Source organism: Protopterus annectens, chromosome 6.part0 (genome assembly GCF_019279795.1).
Source record: "Protopterus annectens isolate FY-2018-M chromosome 6.part0, PAN1.0, whole genome shotgun sequence".
Classification (NCBI taxonomy): Eukaryota; Metazoa; Chordata; order Ceratodontiformes; family Protopteridae; genus Protopterus; species Protopterus annectens.
In genome coordinates this window covers 39,759,050-39,781,328 of record NC_056737.1, presented here as the reverse complement: position 1 = coordinate 39,781,328, position 22,279 = coordinate 39,759,050, and the positions used below count along the sequence as shown (strand labels likewise).

At 40.6% G+C, this 22,279-nt stretch overlaps 1 protein-coding gene across 3 annotated transcripts in view; it reads right to left on the bottom strand.

The window, feature by feature from the left end:
- The window catches only part of EIF2AK4 (eukaryotic translation initiation factor 2 alpha kinase 4), a 3,701,979-nt gene that overhangs the window by 1,438,438 nt on the left and 2,241,262 nt on the right, over positions 1–22,279 (bottom strand). The window lies entirely within an intron of this gene.

The window sequence follows — 22,279 nt, the reverse complement described above, 5'->3', positions numbered from 1 at the left end:
GAAGGGGGGGGGTATTACTTACTCAGCACAAGAAAAAGAACAAAGAGGAAAACTCCTACTGGTTTCTTTCCTCTTAGTTATTCAGCACCACATTGATTGACAGTGAACTTAACGTATTGAGCAAGATGAGCAAGTTAGAAGTACTTTAAGTTTCAGTACTATTATTATGAGTTTACCTGGTTCATTGTTTTATTAGCCATTCATATCAGAAGCTTCCTATTATGGATGAAATCGATAATTTCGACCTTAGTGACTTATTAGACAGAGGGTTTTGAAAACGTTGTCTTGTATGTAAAATATATGGCATAAACTTAGAAGGTTGGAACACAGGTAAAATAACATGTGCTGCATGTGTAAAACTACTGGTCAAACGTCCTGTAGTTTCCAGTGGTAATAGTAGTCAAACTGAGAAACTTAGGGAAATCCATTTATTTATTTCTGTTGTAACTCAGAATGATCTTGGTATTATTCACTGTATGGTTAGTACTCAAGAGTTTGAAGAAGGTATCAAATCTGATCTGATAAATGTTACAAAACATATGTTTTGGTTCAGACAATACATTTTTGTGGAAAAGATGTTCCAAATAATATGGTGTCATTGGTTGGTACTGGCACTGTAGATAATTTTGATTGTGACAATTTCTTAAATTAAATTATTGACATGGATAAGGGAAAGCCATTTAAATAGTTTGAATTGCTTGAATAAGGAAGCTGATTCCCCAAGGTAAAAAAAATAGTTTTAGTGAAAAGAAATACTGGAAATTGACAACTGAAGAGAAGAGGGGCTCAAGGTTTGGTACTTCTGGTGTACAGGAATCATCATTACCAGGGTATAACCACAGTTAATGTTAATCATTCAAAACTGGGGAAGCACAGTGACCTTACAAATGTGACTTAATTTATTTTAAGAAGGAAAAGACCACAGTTCCATCTTTAAGTGGGTGTGCAATAAGTGATAGAGTAGCTTCAGAGAACTTTTATGCAGGTAACAGAAATATGTAGTAGTAACAGTGGTTGGGGGGCATGATATAGATGGATAAATGAGTGGGTCTTTACTTCTGAGGTTAACAACATATGTTTAAGTGAAACCTCATATTTTTGAAATGTTATTCTGCACCATGCTGTGATCACCTTTTACTTAATGTTGCAAGGAAACTCACTATTATTATTAGAAGGGAATGTTTCAAAAATCAGTTGTAATTGTAACAATTTGGGAAAAAATGCAGTTTAAACCACACTTTTTCAGTCATGACTTTTTACATCTTAGTCTTACATTCCTAAACAAGATACTTAATAAGACTGGTTAGTAGGATCAAACAAGAAGTGGTAGGGAGCTAAATATGCATCCTGCTTTGAAATAACTTAGAAGCAATGTTGTGTGTTTAAACAAAAAGTTTAATATTTGGAGGCCAGGCCCATTACTATGACAAATTTTATTACCACAACATGGTTCAGTGAGGTGAACAAGTCAGTTACTTCAGACATCACCTCTTTAGAGCAAACAGAAGAGGAGGTGGAGTTTCCGTATATGTCAACTCCACCTACAAATTATCAACAATGGTTAGTTGTCCTATCCCAGAAATTACTGGAGTTACTGCTGTGGGGAACAGATTTTACTTTTGCAGTTGCTCTGTTTTGTAGATTGCCGTCCTTACCTACTTGCGATTTAAACGTTTTTAGTGTTACTCTGGAGAAATTTTTTTCCAGGGATATGATATGATTGTGGGTTAATTAAATGCACCCTCTGTGACCTGGGAAAAGTACCACATTGGCAATGATTATTTTTTTTTTTTTTTACAAGCAACATCTTTATTAAATTATCACTTGTGGCAGAGGCAATCATACAGTTATATAAATGAAAACAAGCCATACTGTCATAATTTTAGTTGCAAACATTACACATCACTTACAATCTATCCAGTCACTAGCTCATTCAAATCCTGCCTTCTTTTAAACCTCGTTGCTCCTCTGCATGTACTGTTCCCACAGTTCCCTTTTTTTCAATGTAACTTGCTCCTACCCTTTTCTAAATATCCAATTTCCAGTTGTTTTTTCTCTGTTACTATACTCACTACTTAGTTAAGACTTTCAATTCTATTTTCTAGTAATTTTTTTTCAGCAGCCACCATAGTAAGACTCATCTGGGCCTTACTATGTCTAGGCCATTCCAATTCTGTATGACAGCTCAAAAAATAATTTCCTCAGTTATACCATTTTGCTCACCAAGTACTTCTGTTAAAGTAGTCTGCAGAGAAATTTAGAGAGTCTGCTAACGCATTACACTCCCAGAAAATATGTTCCCAATTGCCTATTTCTTTCCCATCACACCTCCATTTGCTATTTGCCTGAGGAAAAATTCTTTGGAGTATACTTAGGGTATAAAAATACCTATGTAAACATTTCCAAGCAAATACCGTAAATCTTCTAGACTTTGTTGCATATTTGGGAGACATACATAATCCCTCCATGGTTTATTTGTCAATTGTTTATCTAATCTCTCTTCCCAATCCTTTCTAACCACCTCTGACTGATTCTTATAGTTATTATGCAATATTTTATAGTTATTATGCAATATTTTATATGCTCTATTAATTATTAATTTTTTAACAGCAGCTTCTGTTCTAGATTTTATTAAAAACTCTACCAGTGCTGGTCTTTCATGTAGGATCTCCCTATTTCATTCTCTTTGCCTATACTCTGACATGAATTCTTGAAAGGGAAGGCAACCTCTACCCAGCAGTCCAAAAAACTCTTGGCCTCTTCTCACTGTATAACCTTTCCTTCTCTAATTATTTGCTCTCAACACCTTGGTTCGTTTGCCAATTTTCTCCAAAAAAATTCTAGCCCCCTTCTGCCTATTGTCTGTATTCCTAACTGCAGACATCCCTATCGGCAGAATCTCTTTACTCCTTTCCCATGTTGACTTAGTTCTTAAGACTATTTTCTGCTACTTTATGAATATAATATTATGTATGGTTATTGTTATTCTCCTTAAGGATCTGCACCCAAAATCCCAGTCTCTCCTCAGTTCTTCAGAACCCCCCCCCATTTTGTCATCATCCCTTTCCACTTTGAATTGTAATTTTCTGTTTGTATCTGCACCCAAAATCCCAGTCTCTCCTCCGTTCTTCAGAACCCCCCCCCCCCATTTTGTCATCATCCCTTTCCACTTTGAATTGTAATTTTCTGTTTGTGCTATGCATATGAGCTATAACTGCATAACTCTGAAATAACCCTTCAAATTGAGTAATCCCAAACCGCCTTGTTCCTGAAGAATCGGCTTATCACACTTGACTCTTGGCATCTTCTTCTCCCAGATAAAATCCTTCAGCTCTTTATTAATTGCCATCCACAACTTCTCCTCTGGTTGATAAAAATATGCTTGAACTGTGTATAAAACTAAAGGGACTAAAAACATTAAAGGGTTGTATCTTGCTATCCATATCCATAAAACAGGGCTTCCAAATTCTTCGTTTTTGTATTTTAGTCTCTTCCCCCATATCCTTAGCTGCCACACCAGAATCCTTTTCTAAGTAGTTCATTTTATCATGTCCCTATAAATATGGATATTATTGAACCAATTTGTATGTGGGTACATAACTGACAGCTACTGCCTTTATTTTAGCTTCATTAAATTTGTATCCTGAAATGACTTTAAACTGTCTCAAAATGTTCCACAACACTGACATGTCCTTTTCTGGTTTTATCAGGTATAAAATATCATCTACAGATACAGCCAGTTTTTCTTGACTACCATACTAGTTATATCCTTGTATTTCTGAGTCTCTTCATTTCTTTGCCAATGGTTAAAAATATAATGCAAATAAAGGGGAAAGAGGACATCCCTGCCTTTTTCTTAAGTTTTGCCTACCATCCCTCATATAGCCTCCTAATCAACCTTATAATTTTATTAGCGAATGCAAATGCTTCCATTGCCCTACTCAAACTCCCATCTTACTCTGTCAAATGCTTTCTCTGCATCGAGACCAACCAACGACAGATGTATTTTCTTACTATCTGCTTCCTTCTGGATTTTCATTACTCTGTTAATGTTGCCAATGTTTGCCTCCTCTCCAAATAAACACACTGATCCATATCAATCAATTTTGGCATCACCTTTGCCATTTTTATAAGTCACTATAGACATACACACTTTATAATGATGATTTAGTATTGAAAAGGGTCTGTATGAAGCAGATGGATCTTTATGACCTTTTGGTATTATAGCCAACGCTGCCTTCTTCCAGGATGTTGGTGCTTCTCCTCCTCTTAAAATACTGCTAAAGAAAATCTTCCAGGTCTTTATCGGTTTCTTCCCTCCTAGCTTCTAAACTTTCACAGGAATATCATCTATTCCTGGGGATTTTCCTGTAGATTGGTCATACATCATCATTTTTATCTCATCTCCTCCTATTCTGTTAGTATTTGAGCCTCGTTTACATCTAACCTTGGCATATTTAATTCCTCCATAAACATTTCCAGTTATACCTTATCTTGATTTCTGTATTTCTCAAAATATGTCTAGTACTGCTATAAGATTTCTTATCTTCCTTGCTAAAGCTCCCACAGCTTGGCGACAACCCTTTCTTTCTGTTGTCTCAGTCATTATGCTAAATGTTTTTGTGCTATACAGTTATCATCAAAAAAAAACAGTTGCTTAACAGCAATCTTTCTAAACTCATGCACATTATTGAGATAATCCCTTATTTTCTGTTTAGCATTCTGCAATTGCTTCTCTTTCTGTTCTGTGAAATTCCCCCTATTCTGCAATACATTTACCTTTGTCAGCCCCTCTAAATAATTCTTGTTACTTCTTAACCATTCTTCTCTCTCTTATTTCCACCCTATTTTTAAACTCCCTTTTTAATTTTATCCCACTCCCTAGCTATATTTTCAGAAGAAACTTCTATGTTCTCTAATAACTCCCAAATAATTTCCACTACCCATCCCTTAAATTCCTCTTTTTTCAAAAGACCAGTGGGGAAGCGCCAATGTCTTTTATTTCATTACCCTGTATTTTTATTTTAGTTATCTTTCTTATTTGCAATGGTGATGGACAGGTTGACAGACGAGATCAGAGAGGAGTCCCCGTGGACTATGATGTTTGCAGATGACATTGTGATCTGTAGTGAGAGTGGGGAACAGGTGGAGGAGACCCTGGAGAGATGGAGATATGCTCTAGAGAGAAGAGGAATGAAGGTCAGCAGGACTAAGACAGAATATGTGTGTGTGAATGAGAGAGAGGATAGAGGAATGGTGAGGATACAAGGAGTAGAGCTGGCAAAGGTGGATGAGTTTAAATACTTGGGGTCAATAGTTCAGAGTAACGGTGAGTGTTGAAGAGAGGTGAAGAAGAGAGTACAGGCAAGATGGAGTGGGTGGAGAAGAGTGCCAGGAGTGATTTGTGACAGACGAGTACCTGTAAGAGTGAAAGGGAAGGTCTACAAGAGGATAGTGAGACCAGCTATGTTATATGGGTTGGAGACAGTGGCACTGACAAAAAAGGCAGGAGTTTGAGCTGGATGCAACAGGGTTAAAGATGTTAAGATTTGCACTGGGTGTGACGAGGGTGGACAGGATTAGGAATAAGTACATTAGAGGGTCAGCCCAGGTTGGAAGGTTTGGAGACAAAGCCAGAGAGGCAAGATTACGTTGGTTTGGACATGTGTTGAGGAGGGATGCTGAGTATATTGGGAAAAAGATGCAAAGGATGAAGCTACCAGGTAACAGGAAAAGAGGAAGGCCTAAGATAAGGTTTATAGGCCTACGATAAGGTTTATGGATGTGGTGAGAGAGGACATGCAGGTGGTTGGTGTGACAGAGCAAGATGCAGAGGACAGGAATAAATGGAAACAGGTGATCTGCTGTGGCGACCCCTAATGGGAACAGCCGAAAGAAGATGATGATGATTGATTGGTACGTGATCTGAAACAGTTATTTGATGTGTATCAATATTTTCAATTAAATGCACATGTTCCTGTGAAATATAAGTTCTGTCTAGCCTAACCCAGTTTTTGTAGCTTAGGAAATTAATATGTAAATTCTCTCCAAACTCCTGCTACTGAATTCACATCTTCCTTGCCAAATATTTTTATAAATTTCTTCAAAAATCTATCCTCCTTTGTTATATTTTCTATTCTGAGCCCCTACCCCCAGATACAGCTTCACTACTGAAAATCAAATTCCAGTCCCCACCTGTAAGTAAAATTTCTTTTGGAAAGTTGATTTCTCCCAGAATTTTCTAAAGCTCCATTACAGCAGTTTTAGGATGAGTATAAATACATGCCAATGTAATCCTCCTCCCTTACCAGTAGCCCCTTAATGTTAGAAATCTATCATGATCTTTTTTATCCTCTGCGATCACTACTGGAGCTCCTCTTGCAATTAATATAAGTACTCCTCTTTTCCTTTGTCCCAGGTATTTTCTTGAATAACCTTCCTAGAAACCTATTTTTATTGAATTCACATGCTTAGTTCTTTCCAAATGTGTCTCCTGCTGCATAGCTATTTGCATGCTACATTTTAATATAGTTCACTACTCTTTCCTTTTTGCATGCATCTGTGAGACCATTTACATTTAAAGATAATATAAAAAGGAGAAATTGTACTTATTCAGTAATGATATGTTCAGGTCCGTTAGGTTTTGCAAATGTTTTGTAGACGATATACTCATTATTTGGGATGGTACTCTACATTCGTTTGATTTGTTCTTGAAATATCTCGAAACTACCACCACATTTCTTAAGTTCACTAAAGAATGTTCACCTACTGAGATACACTTCCTCGACGTTACTCTTAAAATCACAGCAGAAGGTACCATTACTTCATCATTATATAGAAAACCAGTATGGAAGAATGCTATCTTAACATTCAACAGCATGCATCCGAGACGTACCTTTTATGGTTTAGTAAAGAGTCAATTTACAAGAATTTCTAGACTCTGTACTCAGCCTGATGATCTATTGAATGAAGCGAATTCCATGGAAATTTTATTTACTAGCAGAGGTTATGAACCAGATATGGTGAGAACCATCAGATATAATGTCCTGGGCGACAAAGATCCCACTTTTAAGGAATATATTGCCCCATTTAAAAGCAGCAATAGTTACAGCAGATATAATGGACTAAGAAGCATAAATAATATGATTAGTTATACCATTACATACACTAGTGACATCAATAAGGTGCAACAAATAATTCACAAAAATTGGAATATCCTTACCATGGATGTACATACCAAAGAGATTATAGGCAAAAAACCTAGATTTCTATACAAGAAAAGTAAAAATCTAAAACAGACTCTATGCAATGATTATTGCAGTAGGAATAATGAGAATACCATGGACATTTCCAAACCATTGACTATGGGCACCTTTGCATGTCAACATTGTAACGGATGCAGCTATATTACTGACACACAAACATATAAGCACCCTAATGTTGATTTTACTTTCATCCCCAAATTTTATGCTGATTGTAACACACGTAATATTGTTTACCTTGCAACTTGCACAGCCTGTCAAGCCTTCTATGTGGGCTTGACAAAAAGAAGATTACAGGATAGGATTTACAATCACCTATATGACATCCGTAAGGGCACTGAAACAAATGCGTTAGCAAAACACATCATAGACTATCCTACACATAGGTTTTGCTTCAGAGTGTTACAAATAGTACGATATAATAAAAGAGGAGGAGATTCAGAGAATGATTTGGCATTGGCTGAATTAAATTGGATTTTAAAACTTGGTGCACATCTCCCTCCAGGCATCAATAACTATTTATCTATTAAGCCAGTTTTGTTAGGTAGAAAATAACATGTTTTTAATATATATTTTTAACACGTCTTTTTAGATATTCACACAGACATGCTTTTATGAATTATACTATTTATAATATCATGCTGTTTAATATTTACACTTGGATATTATAATATAATCATTTTATATGCTCAACTGATTCATATATACATCTTATACACATTCTATTATAACTATATAACTTCATTATTACATATACCATCTTCATTTTTATTTTTATTTACTCACAGATATACATTATTCATTATATATTCTTTATTGCATACGTTTGCACATCCATTGTTATTCAGTTACTGTTTAGATTTGTATATGATTAATAGGTACTATGAAATTTATCTGAATGAATACTCATATCCATGTAAATGTTCTCATAGTGCATAATAATACACTTGTTTTGTGAATTCTTAAAGCACATGTTTTATACACATATATATGTACATATATGAGACAGAATAATACTTGAATAAATGTATTGCAGTACATAACCCATTTACATAGTCTTAATATAAGACCTTAGCAATGAATTAAATGTATATGAGGGAGTCTACTCATACATATCTGATAACAGATCACAGCACCAATTCACTTGTCTACTGATGATTCGGCAGTTTACCATTCTTATATGGTTTTTGTATTCAGAATGGTGCCCTTTTAAGTAACAAAAGATTTTTTACAATGAATTTAATTATTAGCAATGTTTTAATTGATTAATTGTTTTAATTGAGTAGGTTTTCCCGCGTATGTGGGTATTTAAATGTATAGTTGTTTGTTTAATGTTATCTGATGAAGCGTGGGTTCACCACGCGAAAGCGCTTATCCTTTTATCTTCAATAAATCATACTGGATATTACTCTGAAGTTTGGATTTTTTAGAGTGCTTTTTGCAACTTGACATTGTGGCTGGAACTCTCATTTCTTTTTTCTTCTCAAAAAGTGTCATTATGTTAAAAGTTATTATTCCCACCTTTTATGAGTAACAACTTTTTTAATTGTCTAGTTTCAGCTTTTGTGTTACATGCATACACGAATGTTTGGCAGGCTGATCTTTTATATAGTTGTTTCTTGTTATATCCATTTCAGCCTATGTCACATCTTAACAAATCTTTCGGTTTTATTGAAAGCCCTCAAACAAAAAAAACCCACCACCCAATACATCTTCAAATATTGAAGTTTTACCCTCCTGATAATAACTGTCCCAGACTGACAGCCACAGTTACAGACTTGGATTAACCTAAATGGAAGATTATACATGCTGATATGCATGGTACAGCCTGGGCTTCTACTAAGGGCTGTCTGGTTTTGCATTATCTTTATTACTCTTCAAGATTGGGAAAACACTTGAATGCTTTCAGAAAAGTTAATCTCTTAGCCACTGAAAGAAATAATTATTCTGTTTTACTGCTCCTTATCAGATTGCCTTCATGGAGACATGAAAACCACACACATAACTGCTTCTACAAGCACTCATTTATTTGCTAGGGGAAAATCTTATTATATTTGTGATGATAGGAGCCACTGCCAGCACAGCTAGCTGGAATTTTGTAAATAATTATATGTCATTTGTGAATATCAAACTGGTTTATACAAGATGCTTGTGTTACAAATGTATTAGAACTGTATGTCATGTGTATACCAAACTTATTTGCGCAGATGTTTGCGCTCAAAATGTATCTGTAAAGTGCTTGTGTTTGAAATGTATCCACAGTGTGCCCTACTGGAGAGAAGAGAAAAGTACATGCACCACTGTAACTGTTTAAATGTATATGTTTTAACAGAGGAAACTGGAAGGTTAACCTCAGTTCAGCAAACTTTAAAAATATATCTGAAATTAAATCACTTTATAGGCTAGGCCATAAAGATGCTATCTCACATGTTTCAATGCAGCCAGAGTTCTGTACTAGGAAGCTTTCTGTATTGTCTTTGGGGTAAACTAATTACTACTGGAAGTGTGGATGTATGCAATTGTTTTATGACCTGCCACAGATCTGAGCAAAAGGCCTTGTGTGTGTATTTTTACAGGTAGGTGCTAACTCCTGCCAGCTTCCAGCAATGGGGGGTTTTTGCATGGGAATAATAAGTCAGATGACCAGAAGTGATGTCACTCTGCAAGCTATTCCTGAGGTGATATTATTTTGAGACATCTCTTAGTGAGACTGAGCATTCTGTATTCTGTTTTGGGCCTGACAACAAGAAGGACCATTCACCATATCATCTGCCTTGCTCTATTATATTTTATAGATTAGTACTAGGCTAACTACCCTTGTGGGCTATTTTAAGCCTAGCCAATTATCCAAAGTGAGACTCAAACCCTGCACCTTGTGTCTATAAGGTAAACACCTTAACCATTATGCCAACCTCCCACCCTGTAAGTAAGTTATTATTTTAAATATTTTCTGTGATTTTGAACTCTGATGTTACTGTGAATATATACTTAATATTTTCTTGCTCTTTTAATTATTAAGTATATTTAAACCTTTCATTGTGGCTGATCTTTGTAGAGATATTTAAGTTTTGGGAGTATTTGTATATTTACTTGGTGACATTGTGCTGGTCACTCCTAATAGCCTTGCTCTTGGTCAAACTACCATTTGTATTAGCATTAATATGACATAGTAAAAGTGGACATCCTGGGCCTTAAAGTAGCTGGCAAGGGGTTCTGGTGACAGTGATAACTACCTTATAGTATGGGCAAAAGGGGGCATAGCTAGTAGACCTGTGCCATCCTTTCCCAAGTGGGTGTGTGTGTGTGTGTGTGTGTGTGTGTGCAAGCAAATCAAATCTCAAAGAGTGTTTGTGCCAGCTTCTTGGGCAGGGACATGAAACACTGGTTGGAGAGAGTGCTGGAGGACTTGGCTTGGAACCCTAGCTAAGAAATCAACTCTACAGCCGTGCCAATGGGGAGTCTTATTGGGGTATCTGGAGAGAGAGAGAGGAACCATCCCCAGACTGACTGTGTTCCCTGTGTGCTCTTAAAGGAAATTGTGCTTGATTGTACTTGATGCAGAGAGCTGCATCTGGAGATACTGGCTTTGTACCGGTTATCCTCCCAGTGAGCATTCCCCACAGGTGCCAGTGGTGAGGATTGAGGCTCCTTGATTACTGGCCCAGTGGAGGGTTGCCACAATATTTAATCTTCTATTTTATTTCCTTTCTTTTAAAATATTCCTATATGCAAAGGTGAGAAAAGGCACATCAAATTTTCTTATATCATGCTCTTTTGACCAGACTTTTTTCTTTTTAACAATGCAGTGCCTACATTTCTTAAAACTGAACAAAGAGAAAGAATGAAGGCAAAAACATGAGCATCTGTTTACTTTAGTATCACCATTACACTCAAAAATAACTAAGAAAGCTTTAATTTATAGCAATGCAGATTAATCTCATGCATTATAAAAATACTACTGTTAAGAACAAAATTTTGTTTTACTTACAGTTAACCTCCTTTTTCCTCTTCCCCCTCCCCTAAATGTTCTTCTGAACATTAATGACATGAAGTAGGGCATATGCTTTAGAGTCCCCTACAAATGTAACAAAGTCTGAACAGTCCAGTTTGTCCAGTTTCTTCCTGTTCTGTGTTTCACAACTATAATTAATATTTTGTAATCCTGTATTTATTTGTCCATTTCAGAGCTGATGGTTTTATTCCTGTTTATCTCCATCTCCCAAACCAGTCTCTGCTTAATTTCCAATATACTTCCAAGTTCTTATATCCAACTCTTCTGCTTTTTTCTGCCTCTCAATAATTTTCTGTTGAATCACTGGAAACTATTTCACCAACACACACTCTATGTGGGCTTTATTACCAGAACAAGAAGCAAAATCTCCTTCTGTTTCATGGTTCACTTTTGGTTGGACAAACTTCTGCATTTCCTCCTAAGCATGTTCTGCATTAAAAATTATTTTGTCCCTCCAGGAAGGTACAGTTGTGTAAAATCTTACTACAACAGTAGATGTCCTTCCCTTCACTGTTGCAGTATTCTTTACATCTGGGATATGTCTGACATTCAGTACATCAAAGCCTTACTTTGCTTTAAGGTATACTGTATGTCACATGTATGTAGTGTAGGGCATAAAGGTGACATCCGGACTTACCATCCTCATAACTGAAAGCCCCAGTAGGAATGCCAGTCCAAGGAAAACCAAGATGTAACCAGTACATCCAAGAGAGAAATGGAGCAGGGGAAAAAGGAAGGGAGTGAATACTGCAACAGTGAAGGGAAGGACATTGACTGTTATGGTAAGATTTTACACAACTGTACTATGTCCTTTCCTGTCACTGTAGCAGTTTTCTTTAGATCTTGGAGTCTGCCAAAGCTCAAGAAGAAACTTAGGAGGAGGAAAGACCATTAGAACCCTCTAGGAAGTCATGAAGGATGGCCCTAGTAAAACTAGCTCTAGCTCTGAAGATTCCATCCAGCTTGTAGTGCTTGGTAAAAGTATGCACAAAAGTCCAGGTAGCTGCCTCATGAATAGAGTTAGTATCCAAACTCTTGAAAAAAAAAGCATTAAAAGCTGCAGCCCTAGTAGAATGAGCCCTTACAGAAGAATGAAGGCTCTTACCAAGAAAAGAACACAGGATGAAAACAAAATAACTGATCAGATTTTCTAACAGACTTAGTCTTGTCCAAATAAAAATTGAGTTGTCTATGTGCATCCAGAGTATGCAACACCCTCTCACTTGCAGATTGTGGAGATGGGGAAAAAACAATGAATAGACTAAGTGACAACTCATTAACCACCTTAGGCAAAAAAGGAGGATTAGTATGCAAGGAAACCCTGTCCTTATGAAACACCAAAAAGGAGGACAAGCTATAAGGGTTTGAAGCTCAGACACCCATCTGGCAGAAGTAAGGGACAACAAAAGAACAATCTTCCAAGAGCAATGTTACAGGGCAGCTAAAGCAGCAGGCTTAAAAGAAGTCCGAGTCAATTTCTCCAAAATAAAATTAAAATCCCAGGGAGGAGGAACGGGGTTCCTGGGAGGCCAAATATCAAAGACATCTTCAAGGAATTATTTAGTTTAAAATCTAGGAGATAAAGGCAGACAATTAGAGACAGATGATATGGCCTTAACACAAGAATAAGCCAACCCAGCACTGCGCAATTCACACAAATAAGAGAGAAAGTACAGTTGTGCAAAATCTCACCATAACGGTAGATGTCCTTGCCTTCATCACTGCAGTATTCATTACAAATGGGACTCCCTGCCATGAAGCCCAATGTCCAGCCAGTTTACCAAAGTCTGCCATTGCTTTAAGGTACACTGAATGTCATTTACACACTCCTTGCATAGCATAGGGCATAAAGGTGATGTTCATGCGTACCATCCTCTGAACTGATTGCCTCAGTAGGAACAGCAGTACAAGGAAAACCTGCACATCTAGGATGGAAAAAAGACTAGGGGGATGGAGGGAAGATGTGAATATTGCAGTGGTGAAGCCAAGGACATCTACCGTTACAGTAAGATTTTACACAACTGTACTATGTCCTTACATTCACCACTGCAGTATTCATTACTCTGCCTTTGCATTACGCTGCCTGTTGGGTGCCAGCATCCGCCACATAACGCAGGCACTCGGGTCACTCCACAACAAGTACAAATATGACTCTGTCATTGTCCATGTTGGTGTGAATGACCTGAGATATACCTCTCTGGACTACATGAAAAGAGACATGGAGGAGCTCTCGGACTCCCTGCTGTGAAGCCCAATGTCCGGCCAGTTTACCAAAGTCTACCATTGCTTTAAGGTACACTGAATGTCACTTACACACCCTCTTGCATAGCGTAGGGCATAAAGGTGATGTTCATGCGTACCATCCTCGGAACTGATTGCCTCAGTAGGAACAGCAGTACAAGGAAAATCTGCACATCTAGGAAGGAAAAAAGACTAGCGGGATGGAGGGAGGATGTGAATATTGCAGTGGTGAAGGCAAGGACATCTACCATTATGGTAAGATTTTACACAACTGTACCATGTCCTTACATTCACTGCTGCAGTATTCATTACTCTGCCTTTGCATTACGCTGCCTGTCGGGTGCCAGGATCCACCACATAACACAAGCACTCAGGTCACTCCACAACAAGTACAAATATGACTCTGTCATTGTCCATGTTGGTGTGAATGACCTGAGACATATCTCTCTGGACTACATGAAGAGAGACATGGAAGAGCTCTTGGATCATGTAGCCCAGGCAGGTATGACTCTAGCCTTGAGAAGCATCCTGCCATCACCAAGAATGAGACCACAATACAAGGACAAAATGATTGACTTCAACAATTGGCTAAGTATCTGGTGTTATTCTAAGGGGATCCAGTGTCTGTCTGCCTGGGACAACATGATCGACAGACCACGATGCTTTGCCAGAGATGGCCTGCACCTGTCGCCCCTGGGATTCCGGACACTGGCTAAGGCCTCTTGCCACCCCTATAGTGCCTTTTTAGGCAAGGTTCTAACAAACTCACCACCATAGCAGGTATAAGCAAGCAAAATCTGTGGGTAATGTTACTCAATGCTAGAAGTCTAAACCTCAAAATGCACTTACTCGAAGGCACTCCTTAAAATGGAGAACATTGACATCTGTGCAGTAACGGAGACCTGGTTCAAGGCTTCAGAGAGCACCCCTGCATTACCAGGCTATACCACACTTTATGGCCACCTAACCTGGACCGAAACCCTAAAGGAGAAGGTGTGTCCATATTCATTAAGGATATCCAAACCTCCAGGCTAGTTGTTCAATATAATGAATCCAAAATTATCCAAGTGCAACTAACACTGGGCAAGACTGCAATCCAGGTTGTAGCTTGTTACAGATCCCCTGCCATGCCCCAGGATGCCCACTCCACATTTCTTGATATACTGGGTAATATTAAGGTACAGCCCAGTACCCTAACAATTGGCAATTTCAACTACCCCACCATAAACTGGGAAAACTGCTCATGTACTAATTCATTTGCTCAACGCTTTCTGGAATTCATAAATTCCAACGCCCTGGATCAGCTTGTCCATACTCCCACCAAGGGCAGCAATATCCTGTACCTGGTCATTACCAATGTAGGCAACCGATGTTCCACGCCAGAGGTCAACTCCTCGATGGTCAGATCCGACCACAAGCTAATCACCCTAGACATCAATATCCCACCCCCACCACCCATTAAGGAAACCACTGTAATAAACTTCTCCAAAGCCAACTTCATGCTTAAGACAGAAGTGGCAAGCTTCACGACACCCATACAGATGGAAAACAGAGGTACGACTGCTGAATCCTATACAAATAAACTGTATAAGCACACATACGAGTGCATGGATCGTGCCCATCCCCAACAGAACCAAACACTATCCTCCAAAAAAAAAGGAAGCCAATCTAGTGGTCCCCTGCCATAAACAAACCTACAACTGATGGAAAAAGCTGTTGCAAAAGAGAGTAAAATCCTCTGATTGCAGGAACTCCCTGGTCAGCCTCAGTAAGAAGCTGAGAACCTTAATAAAATCCCCCAAAGCTAGTTACGAACATAAAATCGCCACTGATTCTAAAGACAACCACAAAGCATTCTACAACTATGTCAAGAATCTCAATGGAGACACTCAGATCTACTCTGAGCTACAGCACAATGGCACTAGATATACAGAACCAACTGATATTGCCAACATCCTGGCAGATAGGTTCAGTGCAAACCTCACCCCCCCTCACCCCCCAAAGGACCCATCACTATACCGGAAGAATACAAAGAACCTGTAATCACAGCTGGACAAGTAAAGACCACACTCTCCAAAGCCAAGAACACAGCATCCATGGGACTCGACATCTCAGGCTGCGTTCTGCACGAACTGGCACCCCATCTAAGTACCATGTTCAATCATACCCTCACTTCTGGCTTTGTGCCTACTGAATGGCGCACAGCGATGGTTATCCCACTCCACAAAGGGGGCACCACTATGGACCCCGGGAACTACCGCCCATTAGCCTGATGAGCTTGGTCTACAAGGCCATGGAATGTATCATCTTGGAGCTTATAAACACGGACATAGGTAACCTCCAAACTTTGGACCCCACTCAGTTTGGGTTTGTAAAAGGTAGGGCATGTCTCCTAAACCTGACTGACTTCTTTGAAGCAGTCACCAGAGCTGGAGACTAGGGTAAGGTGGTGCACACAGCCTATCTTGACCACGCCAAGGCTTTCAACACCATCCCCCACGCTGGAATTATAGATAAACTCACTATACTGGGCATAAATCCCTATGTCACAAGATGGGTGGCCAACTGGCTCAATGACAGAACCTACACAGTGAAAGTAGCCGACTCCAAATCCAACTTCAGACCAGTGACAAGTGGAGTACCACAGGGCTCAGTCTTGGGTCCCCTCCTGTTTGGCATCTTCTTCTCAGAAGTCCAGGCTAATACAGCAGGTCTTTGGCTAATGAAGTTCGCAGATGACTGCAAACTAGGTGCCATAATAGAATCGCCTAATGATGTGAACATTCTACAAAGGGGCCTCACTGAGACTGATGGTTGATGTCAAAGTCATGGCCTCAAGTTCAATGCCAAGAAGTGCAGTCATCCCCTTTGGGAAAAACACTGTATCCATGAACTACCACATAGGCGGTAGCCTACTAAACACCGAAAGTGTGATAAGAGACCTTGGGGCACAGGTGGACAGTAGTCTCTCCTTTGATAATCACATTGCCACAGTAGTCAGGAAATCTTTCTATGTGGCATACCTCATCACAAAGGGGTTCACCACCAAACAAAGAGGTCATTGTTCCTCTCTACTCATCCATCATCAGACCCATTACAGAGTACAATGCCCCATTTGGAAGGTACCTTGCAAGACATCTACAACAACTAGAAAGGCCACAGAAATACCTCACTAAAATGATTACCAGCCTTAAACAAATGCCATGTGCAGACTGTCTAAAAAACTCCAGCTCTACTCCGCTTATCGCCTACTCAGAGGCGACCTCTGCCCAACATACAAAGCCATGTCAAACCCAGATCTTTTGGACATGCTACACTTAAAAAAAAACTAATCCCTCTGAGCCACATGCTCCAGGGACCTAAACCTTGCCACCACAATAAACAGAACATGCTGGAGGGATAGATTCCTGTCCCAGAGACTCCCTATGCTCTGGAACAGACTATCCATTCATGTCAAGCATAGCTCCTCATTAGCCCTCTAAGAAAAATCTAGACAACTGGATGGGAAATAGGAAATTCACCCCAGGGAACACTTCTGTGGCTCTGCTAGACAGGGGCACAAGAAAATAACTTTCTTGGGTGGCGAAAGCCAGGGAACATTTTTGGCTAGGCTTATATAGGCCCCAGGGCCAATAGCCTGGTACCTATCTATGAACCTATTACAAATGGGAGCGTGCCGAAGCTCAAGAAGAAACTTGGGAGAAAGCAGCAGTAGAGCCCTCTACGAAGTCATGATGAATAGCATCAGCAAAACCAGTTCTAGCTCTGGAGATACCATCCAACTGGTAATGTTTGGTAAATGTATGCACAGACGTCCAGGTAGAAGCTTCAAGAACAGAATTAGTGTCTAAGCCTTTGAAAAAAGCACCAGAAGAAACCACAGCTCTAGTAGTATGAGCCTTTACAGAAGAAGGAAGGCTCTCGCCATGAAAAGTGTAACAAAAGGAAACAGCCTTTGAGATCCAAGTAGAAATAAATTTGCTTGGAAAGAGCCAAACCTAAAGACCTAGGATGAGATGAAACAAACTGGTCACATTTTTTGACAGCTTTAGTTCTATCCAAATAAAATCTGAGCTGTCTATTCACATCTAAAGTATGCAGCACCATCTCACTGTTAGATTGTGGAGAGGAAAAAAAATAGACTAAGTGACAATTCATTAACCACCTTGGGCATAAAAGGAGGATTAGTACGCAAGGCCACCCTGTCCTCATGAAATATCAAAAAAGGTGGACAAGCTATAAGGGCTTGCAACTCAGACACCCGTCTGGCAGAAGGAAGAGCTAACAAAAGAACTGTCTTCCAAGAACAATGTTGCAAGGAAGCAGAAACAGCAGGCTCAAAAGGAGCCTGAATCAATTTTTCCAGAACAAAATTAAGATCCCAGGGAGGAGGAACAGGCTTCCTGGGAGGTCTAATATTAAGGACGCCTTTAAGAAATTGCTTAGCCTCAAATCTAGACGCTAACAGTGGAGTTAAAGGCAGACAAGCAGAAAGAGCTTCTTAACAGAAGAATAGGCCAAACCAGCATTGAACAACTCACACAAATGACAGAACCAAAGGAACATGCACAGAAAGTGGGTCCAGGTCATGAGAAACACACCAAATAGAAAACCTCTTCCATTCAGACAAGTAGGATTTCCTAATAGTAGGTTTCCTGGCCTCCTGCAGGACCTGTAGCACATCCTCAGAAAAAAAGGTGCTCATGAGGGATAAAAACCGTATCACCCACAGTGTATGCTAAAGCGTGGACAGGTGAGAATGGATGAGAGATCCCTTGCCTTGTGTGAGAAGATCCACGTTGTGAGGCAATTTGTAATGACTACCCTTAGCTAGATGCAGAAGTAGAGGGAACCAGTTCTATAGCGGGTAAAAGGGAGTCACCAACAAGATTTTTGACAGCATCCTGTTAAATCTTGAACAGAACTCTTGGAATGAGAGAAACATCTCCTTCCAAGAAAATGAGAGGGCATCCATCTTTCATACCAGAGGACCTGGGAATCTGGCACAAAACAGAGGAAGTTGTCTGTTCAGTGGGGAGGCAGAGAGATCTACTTGAGGAGTACCCCACTGGTGAACAATGTCCAAAAACACATCCCTGTGAAGCATCCACGCATGGGAATGAGTGAAGGACCTGCTCAGATTGTCTGCCACAATGTTCTGATCTGAAGGAATATAGACTGCCTGAAGAGTCATTTGATACTTGATAGCCAGATCCCATACCAGATGTGCCAGCTGGCAAAGACGGTAAGATCTTGTACCCCCTTGTTTGTTGATATACCACATAATTGGGGTATTGTCTGAAATACCTCGACAGGCTCCAGAGAGAAGAGAGGATGAAAGGCCTGAAGAGCCAGCATAAGAGCTCTCATCTCTTTGATGACGATGTGCTCCATCTGCTGACGAGGCGACCACACTCCCTGAACCCTCAGGGAGCCAAACATTGCTCCTCATCCCACATCTGAAGCATCTGTGAACAGATCCTGAGAAGTAACAGGAGGTTGAAAAGGAAGCTCTAGATTCAGAGACAGCTGCTGAATCTACCACAGAAGTTCTTTCTTGAGACACGGGAGAAGAGGAAAGTACAGTTGTGTACACTTACCATAAATGTAGATGTCCGAGTGTATTCACTGTTGCAGTCATCACCTGTGGGTTATCCCCTGCTGTGGTAGCCTTCGGCTGGCCCGAATACTAGAGTCAATGTTTCTGCGTCAGCTGCTGATGCTTGCTGACTGACACAAGGTCATCAGTGCTATAAAGCATGGCAGCCAATGCCATTACATCAGTTTTTCTTGTCCTAACCAGTCAGAAGCTCAAGTAATATGGTACGGAGGTCCTGGTGGCTAAAAACCACCTAGAGAAGCTGATGTCTCCCTAAAGTAAGAAGATATAAGGGGGAAGGAGAGAGGGAAACTAGGACTGCAACAGTGAATACACTCGAACACCTACATTTATGGTAAGTGTACACAACTGTGTATTATGTTCTTCATGTTTCACTGTTGCAGTCATCACCTGTAGGAGGATTCCCAAAGCTGAAGAGAGGGGTGGTAGGGTTAGTAGGAGACCCAGGCCTGGGTCAGCAAGCCCTGCAGAATTGCAGAGGCAAACCCTGCCCTAGCCTTAGAAAATAGAGGTAGGTGATAATGCTTGGTATAGGTATGGATAGAAGTCTGGGTGGCAGCTTCCAGGATGTTCCTGGTGGGAACTCCTCTAAGGAATGCTGTGGAAGTCGAGGCTGCCCTAGTGGAATGGGTTTGAACAGATTTAGGTGGGGGGGGGGGTTCCCCACGTAATTTGTGGCAGAAATGGATCCAGTGCGATATCAGTTTGGAAATGGTTTTCTTGGAAATGGGCTTCTCCTCTGCCCCTGGGGCAAAGCTGACAAGTACTTGGTCTGTTTTCCTCAAGGGTTTAGTACAGTCCAGATAGTATCTGAGCTGTCTGTACACATCTTGTGAGTGCAAACCTCTTTCTCCCTTGTTCTGAGGGTTAGGAAAGAAGGTGGGTAGATGTATGGTCTGGTTGAGAGTCACATTAGAAACCACTTTGGGCATAAAGGAGGGATTACTCCTCAGGGAAATCCTGTCTGCATGGAAGATGATGAAGGGCTCAATGGCCATCAGAGCCTGAAGTTCTGAAACCCTTATAGCTGAGGTGATAGCTAGGAGAAAAGCAGTCTTCCAGGAGAGGTATCTTACTTCTGCTGAAACAGCAGGTTTGAAGGGTGGTAAGGTCAGTTTTTCCAAAACATAATTCAGGTCCCAGGCTGGTGTGGGTGGCCTTCTGGGAAGTCTGATATTAGAAGCCCCTCTGAGGAATTGTTTGATCAAAGGATGGGAAAACAGGGGCTGATCTGTGTCAAAATGAGCTGAAATGGCTGAGGCGTGGATTTTAATAGAAGAGAAGGAGAGGCCACTATAAAGTAGCTCCGATAATCAAGGATAAGAGGGATGGAAGGTTGTGAGGTATTGCCCCCTCTGGACTGGCTCCAGGAGCAGAATCTTTTCCATTTTCCTGTATAAGATTTTCTGGTGCTGGGCCTTCTGGCCTCTGTGATAATGTCTAGGACCTGTTTGCTCAACTGGGGCCCCTTGTTTGCCTTTAGAGTATTAGCCATGCTGATAGTTTGAGAGTCTGCAAGTCTGGGTGCAGCATCCCCATCCTCATACACACACACACCTGAGTCAGGAGATCTGAGATCAGGGGAAGCTGCCTTGGAGGCTGTAACCTCAAGCTGAGCAGCAAAGGGTACCAATGTTGTCTGGGCCAATCTGGAACAATGAGGATGGCCTTTGGTCTCTCCTCCCTTATTTTGATCAGTACCTTGGGAATAAGAGGTAGAGGAGGCAATGCGTACACAAAGAGGGTGTTCCAGGGGAAGATCAAGCCATCCACCTTCCACGCCAGGTGGTGATACTCCCTGGTACAGAATTTTTTCAGCTGATGGTTGAAATGTGAAGCAGAGAGATCCACCTCCAGTGTCCCCCACTCCTGAGTGATCTGTAAAAAGATTTTTCTGTGGAGCTGCAATTCGTGGGTGTCCATTAAGTTCCTTCTTAAGTGGTCTGCCAGGGTGTTGTTGATCCCTGGTAGGTACTGGGCTATCAGGTGCAATCCCATGGAAGAGGCTTTCAGCCAGAGGTTCATGACTAGCCTTCACAGAGGGTAAGATTGGGTCCCTCCTTGTTTGTTGATGTACCACATTACTGTGGTGTTTGTTTTAATAAGCAGAATCCCTGGCTTGAGATGGGATTTGAAGGATGCCAGAGCCTTTTGTACTGCCATCATTTCCTTCTGGTTGATGTGTAAGGGAAGGTGCTGGGCAACTCAAAGACCATGAGTGCACCTGCCTTCTAGGTGAGCGCCCCAAGCAATGTCTGAGGTGTCATGGTAATGGTCTGCCCGGCAGAGCAAAGGGTGAAGGGAACACCCTTGTTCTTGGCACAGGCCCCTGCCCACCAGAGAAATACAGGGGATCAGAGGGAGAGAAGTCTCTAGAGGTTGAAAGTGTTGACACCAAAGGTTCTTTAGATACCAGTGAAGCTTTCTCGTGTGAAGCCTGGCCAGGGGAATTAGAAGGATGCAAGATGCCATGTACGCCAAGGCTTAGAAGAACTTCCTCGCAGTGAGGTGACTTCTGGAAGTCAGCTGCGTGAAGTAGAGAGGCAGGAATCTCTGCTTTTCTGGGGACAGGAAGGCCATTTGGGATGCTGAGTCCAGCAGTATTCCCCAAGAAAATGATCTCCTGGAGGGTGTTTGCTTTGATTTCTTCTCATTGATGGTGTACCCTGGGAGGTTAGGAGAGTTTGGACAAACAGGAGGTCCTTGAGTAGCTTCTCTTTGCACTCTGCCTGAAGTAGGCAGTTGTCCAGATAAGGGTAAACCTGCATTTTTTTCTGTCTGCAAAAGGCTATGGCCAGGGCTAAGCATTTGGTGAATACCCTGGGAATAGTAGATAAGCCAAACGGTAGCACACAGAACTGAAAGTGTTGTGAGCCTGCTCTGAAGCGAAGGAATTTTCTGCAGGATTCCCTTATGGGGATGTGGAGATAGGCATCTTTTAGATCTAGGGTCACTAACCAGGCATTTTTGGTCAGCATAAGCAGCAGCTGCTGCAAAGTTAGCATTTTAAATTTTGGGGACCATCAGGGATGTGTTCAGAATGGATAGATCCGGGATGGGGTACCAGGTGACCTTTTCTGGGGTTCAAGGAATAGTCTGGAAAAAAGCCTTTAGATTTTTGATCTGAGGGGACAGGTTCTACTG